Genomic DNA, 6695 nt, shown 5'->3' with positions numbered 1-6695 from the left:
TTAGAGCGCTGGACTAGTAATTGAAAGGTTGCAAGTTCAAACCCCCAAGCTGACAAGGTCTTGGTGTCTGGTCTTGTCTGGGTCAAACAAAAGACCCACCAAACAAAGACCCACCAAACAAAAGACCAACAAAAGACCCACCAAACAAAAGACCCACCAAACAAAAGACCAACAAAAGACCCACCAAACCAAAGACCCACCAAACAAAAGATCCACCAAACAAAAGACCCACCAACAAAAGACCCAAGAACCAGACCACACCAAGACATTTTGACATCAGTGTGACAGGAAAGTTGCATGTCATTGTTACATGACAGTAGGTTGTCGTAAGACAAAGCTGCATGAAGTGTGAACTACAGTTTTCTTGGATCCATAAAACAATGTGCTTTTGGAGAATGCGGGCATGGATCCCACTACCTCACGCATGCAAAGCATTTGACCTAATTCCCCAGCAGTTTGGAATTTCCGCAAGAAGCAACCAAGAGTGTCCAGTCTTGTCAGGCTATGCTCTTGGTTGACTTGTTAGTTTACGCGCCAGGCACCATTTACAATTTAAATGCATGTGACTCAGAATTTTGACACTCAAAATCTACATATTAGCCAGTACGGGGATCGAATCCATGACCTTGGCATTATTAGCACCACACTCTAACCTACTGAGCTAACTGCTCACTAGCTATTGCACGCAATTGTTGAGATGCACCAAGCCTCTGCAAGTGCTGGCGCGTAAACTAACAAGTCAACCAAGAGCATTGCCTGACAGACTGGACACTCTTGGTTGCTTCTTGCGGAAATTCCAAACAGCTGGGGAATTTGATCAATTGGTAGCATGCTATAGGTATTGGGGTCGATGCCCGCATTCCCCAAAACCCCTTTTTTTTGTGGATCCAAGAAAGCTTCAGTTCACACTTCATGCAGCCTTGTCTTACGACAACCTACTGTCATGTCACAATGACAAGCAACTTTCCTGTCACACTGATGTCAAAATGTCAGATGAAAAAGCAAAGCATTACTTACTTTCAGAGGAGCAGCGTGACACACACCATTGAGATCCACAAAGAAAAGCTGTGGATAGTTTCCTTGAAGCCAGAGCATAAAGAAAGAACAAATACAAATCCCGAAAACCAGGATCGAACCAGGGACTTTAAATCTTCAGTCTAACGCTCTCCCAACTGAGCAATTTCAGCAATGCACTTAACATAATTATGTGGCACCATTGACAATTTACATGCATGTGACTCACAATTTTGACACTCAAAATGTACATATTAGCCAGTACGGGGATCGAACCCATGACCTTTGCATTACTAGCATCAGACTCTAACCAACTGAGGCTAACCGGCCACTAGCTTTTGGGTGCAATTGTTGAGATGCACTGAGCCTCTGCAAGTGCTGGCACGTAAACTAACAAGTCAACCAAGAGCATAGCCTGACAGACTGGACACTCTTGGTTGCTTCTTGCCAGAAATTCCAAACAGCTGGGGAATTTGATCAATTGGTAGCATGCTATAGGTATTGGGATCGATGCCCGCATTCCCCAAAAACACATTTTTTTGTGGATCCAAGAAAGCTCCAGTTCACACTTCATGCAGCCTTGTCTTACAACAACATACTGTCATGTAACAATGACTAGCAACTTTCCTGTCACACTGATGTCAAAATGTCAGATGAAAAGCAAGACATTACTTACTTTCCGAGGAGCAGCGTGACACACACCATTGAGGACCACAACAAAGCTGGGGATAGTTTCCTTGAAGCCAGAGCATATAGAAAGAAACAAATACAAATGCCAAAAACCGGGATTGAACCAGAGACCATTAGATCTTCAGTCTAACACTCTCCCAACTGAGATATTTCTGCAATTCACTAAATTTAATTATGTGGCACCATTGACAATTTACATGCATGTGACTCACAATTTGACACTCAAAATGTACATATTAGCCAGTACGGGGATCGAACCCATGACCCAGACCAAGACCAAGACCCAGACTAAGACCAAGAACAAGACCAGGACAAGAAACAAGACAAGACAAGACCAAGACCAAAACCAGGCGGAAGGGTAGCCTAGTGGTTAGAGCGCTGGACTAGTAATTGAAAGGTTGCAAGTTCAAACCCCCAAGCTGACAAGGTCTTGGGTCTGGGTCTTGTCTGGGTCAAACAAAAGACCCACCAAACAAAAGACCCACCAAACAAAACAAAAGACCCACCAAACCAAAGACCCACCAAACCAAAGACACACCAAACAAAAGATCCACCAAACAAAAGACCCAAGACTCAGACCACACCAAGACATTTTGACATCAGTGTGACAGGAAAGTTGCTTGTCATTGTTACATGACAGTAGGTTGTCGTAAGACAAAGCTGCATGAAGTGTGAACTACAGTTTTCTTGGATCCATAAAACAATGTGCTTTTGGAGAATGCGGGCATCGATCCCACTACCTCACGCATGCAAAGCATTTGACCTAATTCCCCAGCAGTTTGGAATTTCCGCAAGAAGCAACCAAGAGTGTCCAGTCTTGTCAGGCTATGCTCTTGGTTGACTTGTTAGTTTACGCGCCAGGCACCATTGACAATTTACATGCATGTGACTCAGAATTTTGACACTCAAAATCTACATATTAGCCAGTACGGGGATCGAATCCATGACCTTGGCATTATTAGCACCACACTCTAACCTACTGAGCTAACCGCTCACTAGCTATTGCACGCAATTGTTGAGATGCACCAAGCCTCTGCAAGTGCTGGCGCGTAAACTAACAAGTCAACCAAGAGCATTGCCTGACAAGACTGGACACTCTTGGTTGCTTCTTGCGGAAATTCCAAACAGCTGGGGAATTTGATCAATTGGTAGCATGCTATAGGTATTGGGATCGATGCCCGCATTCCCCAAAACACATTTTTTGTGGATCCAAGAAAGCTCAAGTCGCACTTCATGCAGCCTTGTCTTACGACAACCTACTGTCATGTCACAGATGACAAGCAACTTTCCTGTCACACTGATGTCAAAATGTCAGATGAAAAAGCAAGCATTACTTACTTTCAAAGGAGCAGCGTGACACACACCATTGAGATCCACAAAGAAAGCTGTGGATAGTTTCCTTGAAGCCAGAGCATAAAGAAAGAACAAATACAAATCCCGAAAACCTGGATCGAACCAGGGACTTTTAAATCTTCAGTCTAACGCTCTCCCAACTGAGCAATTTCAGCAATGCACTTAACTTAATTATGTGGCACCATTGACAATTTACATGCATGTGACTCACAATTTTGACACTCAAAATGTACATATTAGCCAGTACGGGGATCGAACCCATGACCTTTGCATTACTAGCATCAGACTCTAACCAACTGAGCTAACCGGCCACTAGCTATTGGGTGCAATTGTTGAGATGCACTGAGCCTCTGCAAGTGCTGGCACGTAAACTAACAAGTCAACCAAGAGCATAGCCTGACAAGACTGGACACTCTTGGTTGCTTCTTGCAGAAATTCCAAACAGCTGGGGAATTTGATCAATTGGTAGCATGCTATAGGTATTGGGATCGATGCCCGCATTCCCCAAAAACAATTTTTTTGTGATCCAAGAAAGCTCCAGTTCACACTTCATGCAGCCTTGTCTTACGACAACCTACTGTCATGTAACAATGACTAGCAACTTTCCTGTCACACTGATGTCAAAATGTCAGATGAAAAAGCAAGACATTACTTACTTTCCGAGGAGCAGTGTGACACACACCATTGAGGACCACAACAAAGCTGGGGATAGTTTCCTTGAAGCCAGAGCATATAGAAAGAACAAAAACAAATGCCAAAAACCGGGATTGAACCAGAGACCATTAGATCTTCAGTCTAACACTCTCCCAACTGAGATATTTCTGCAATTCACTAAACTTAATTATGTGGCACCATTGACAATTTACATGCATGTGACTCACAATTTTGACACTCAAAATGTACATATTAGCCAGTACGGGGATCGAACCCATGACCCAGACCAAGACCAAGACCCAGACTAAGACCAAGAACAAGACCAGACCAAGAACAAGACCAAGGCAAGACAAGACCAAGACCAAAACCAGGCGGAAGGGTAGCCTAGTGGTTAGAGCGCTGGACTAGTAATTGAAAGGTTGCAAGTTCAATCCCCCAAGCTGACAAGGTCTTGGTGTCTGGGACTTGTCTGGGTCAAACAAAAGACCCACCAAACAAAAGACCCCACCAAACCAAACAAAAGACCCACCAAACCAAACAAAAGACCCACCAAACAAAAGACCCACCAAACAAAAGACCCAAGACTCAGACCACACCAAGACATTTTGACATCAGTGTGACAGGAAAGTTGCTTGTCATTGTTACATGACAGTAGGTTGTCGTAAGACAAAGCTGCATGAAGTGTGAACTACAGTTTTCTTGGATCCATAAAACAATGTGCTTTTGGAGAATGCGGGCATCGATCCCACTACCTCACGCATGCAAAGCATTTGACCTAATTCCCCAGCAGTTTGGAATTTCCGCAAGAAGCAACCAAGAGTGTCCAGTCTTGTCAGGCTATGCTCTTGGTTGACTTGTTAGTTTACGCGCCAGGCACCATTGACAATTTACATGCATGTGACTCAGAATTTTGACACTCAAAATCTACATATTAGCCAGTACGGGGATCGAATCCATGACCTTGGCATTATTAGCACCACACTCTAACCTACTGAGCTAACCGCTCACTAGCTATTGCACGCAATTGTTGAGATGCACCAAGCCTCTGCAAGTGCTGGCGCGTAAACTAACAAGTCAACCAAGAGCATTGCCTGACAAGACTGGACACTCTTGGTTGCTTCTTGCGGAAATTCCAAACAGCTGGGGAATTTGATCAATTGGTAGCATGCTATAGGTATTGGGGTCGATGCCCGCATTCCCCAAAAACACATTTTTTTGGTGGATCCAAGAAATCTTCAGTTCACACTTCATGCAGCCTTGTCTTACGACAACCTACTGTCATGTCACAATGACAAGCAACTTTCCTGTCACACTGATGTCAAAATGTCAGATGAAAAAGCAAAGCATTACTTACTTTCAGAGGAGCAGCGTGACACACACCATTGAGATCCACAAACAAAGCTGTGGATAGTTTCCTTGAAGCCAGAGCATAAAGAAAGAACAAATACAAATCCCGAAAACCAGGATCGAACCAGGGACTTTTAAATTTTCAGTCTAACGCTCTCCCAACTGAGATATTTCTGCAATTCACTAAACTTAATTATGTGGCACCATTGACAATTTACATGCATGTGACTCACAATTTTGACACTCAAAATGTACATATTAGCCAGTACGGGGATCGAAACCATGACCTTTGCATTACTAGCATCAGACTCTAACCAACTGAGCTAACCGGCCACTAGCTATTGGGTGCAATTGTTGAGATGCACTGAGCCTCTGCAAGTGCTGGCACATAAACTAACAAGTCAACCAAGAGCATAGCCTGACAAGACTGGACACTCTTGGTTGCTTCTTGCAGAAATTCCAAACAGCTGGGGAATTTGATCAATTGTTAGCATGCTATAGGTATTGGGATCGATGCCCGCATTCCCCAAAAACACATTTTTTTGTGGATCCAAGAAAGCTCAAGTTCGCACTTCATGCAGCCTTGTCTTACGACAACCTACTGTCATGTCACAATGACAAGCAACTTTCCTGTCACACTGATGTCAAAATGTCAGATGAAAAAGCAAAGCATTACTTACTTTCAAAGGAGCAGCGTGACACACACCATTGAGATCCACAAAGAAAGCTGTGGATAGTTTCCTTGAAGCCAGAGCATAAAGAAAGAACAAATACAAATCCCGAAAACCTGGATCGAACCAGGGACTTTTAAATCTTCAGTATAACGCTCTCCCAACTGAGCAATTTCAGCAATGCACTTAACTTAATTATGTGGCACCATTGACAATTTACATGCATGTGACTCACAATTTTGACACTCAAAATGTACATATTAGCCAGTACAGGGATCGAACCCATGACCTTTGCATTACTAGCATCAGACTCTAACCAACTGAGCTAACCGGCCACTAGCTATTGGGTGCAATTGTTGAGATGCACTGAGCCTCTGCAAGTGCTGGCACGTAAACTAACAAGTCAACCAAGAGCATAGCCTGACAAGACTGGACACTCTTGGTTGCTTCTTGCAGAAATTCCAAACAGCTGGGGAATTTGATCAATTGGTAGCATGCTATAGGTATTGGGATCGATGCCCGCATTCCCCAAAAACAATTTTTTTGTGCATCCAAGAAAGCTCCAGTTCACACTTCATGCAGCCTTGTCTTACGACAACCTACTGTCATGTAACAATGACTAGCAACTTTCCTGTCACACTGATGTCAAAATGTCAGATGAAAAAGCAAGACATTACTTACTTTCCGAGGAGCAGTGTGACACACACCATTGAGGACCACAACAAAGCTGGGGATAGTTTCCTTGAAGCCAGAGCATATAGAAAGAACAAAAACAAATGCCAAAAACCGGGATTGAACCAGAGACCATTAGATCTTCAGTCTAACACTCTCCCAACTGAGATATTTCTGCAATTCACTAAACTTAATTATGTGGCACCATTGACAATTTACATGCATGTGACTCACAATTTGACACTCAAAATGTACATATTAGCCAGTACGGGATCAACCCATGACCCAGACAAG

The sequence above is a fragment of the Oncorhynchus kisutch genome, unplaced genomic scaffold (genome assembly GCF_002021735.2).
Source record: "Oncorhynchus kisutch isolate 150728-3 unplaced genomic scaffold, Okis_V2 scaffold1244, whole genome shotgun sequence".
In the NCBI taxonomy this organism is placed as follows: domain Eukaryota; kingdom Metazoa; phylum Chordata; class Actinopteri; order Salmoniformes; family Salmonidae; genus Oncorhynchus; species Oncorhynchus kisutch.
This window is presented reverse-complemented; position numbering follows the sequence as displayed.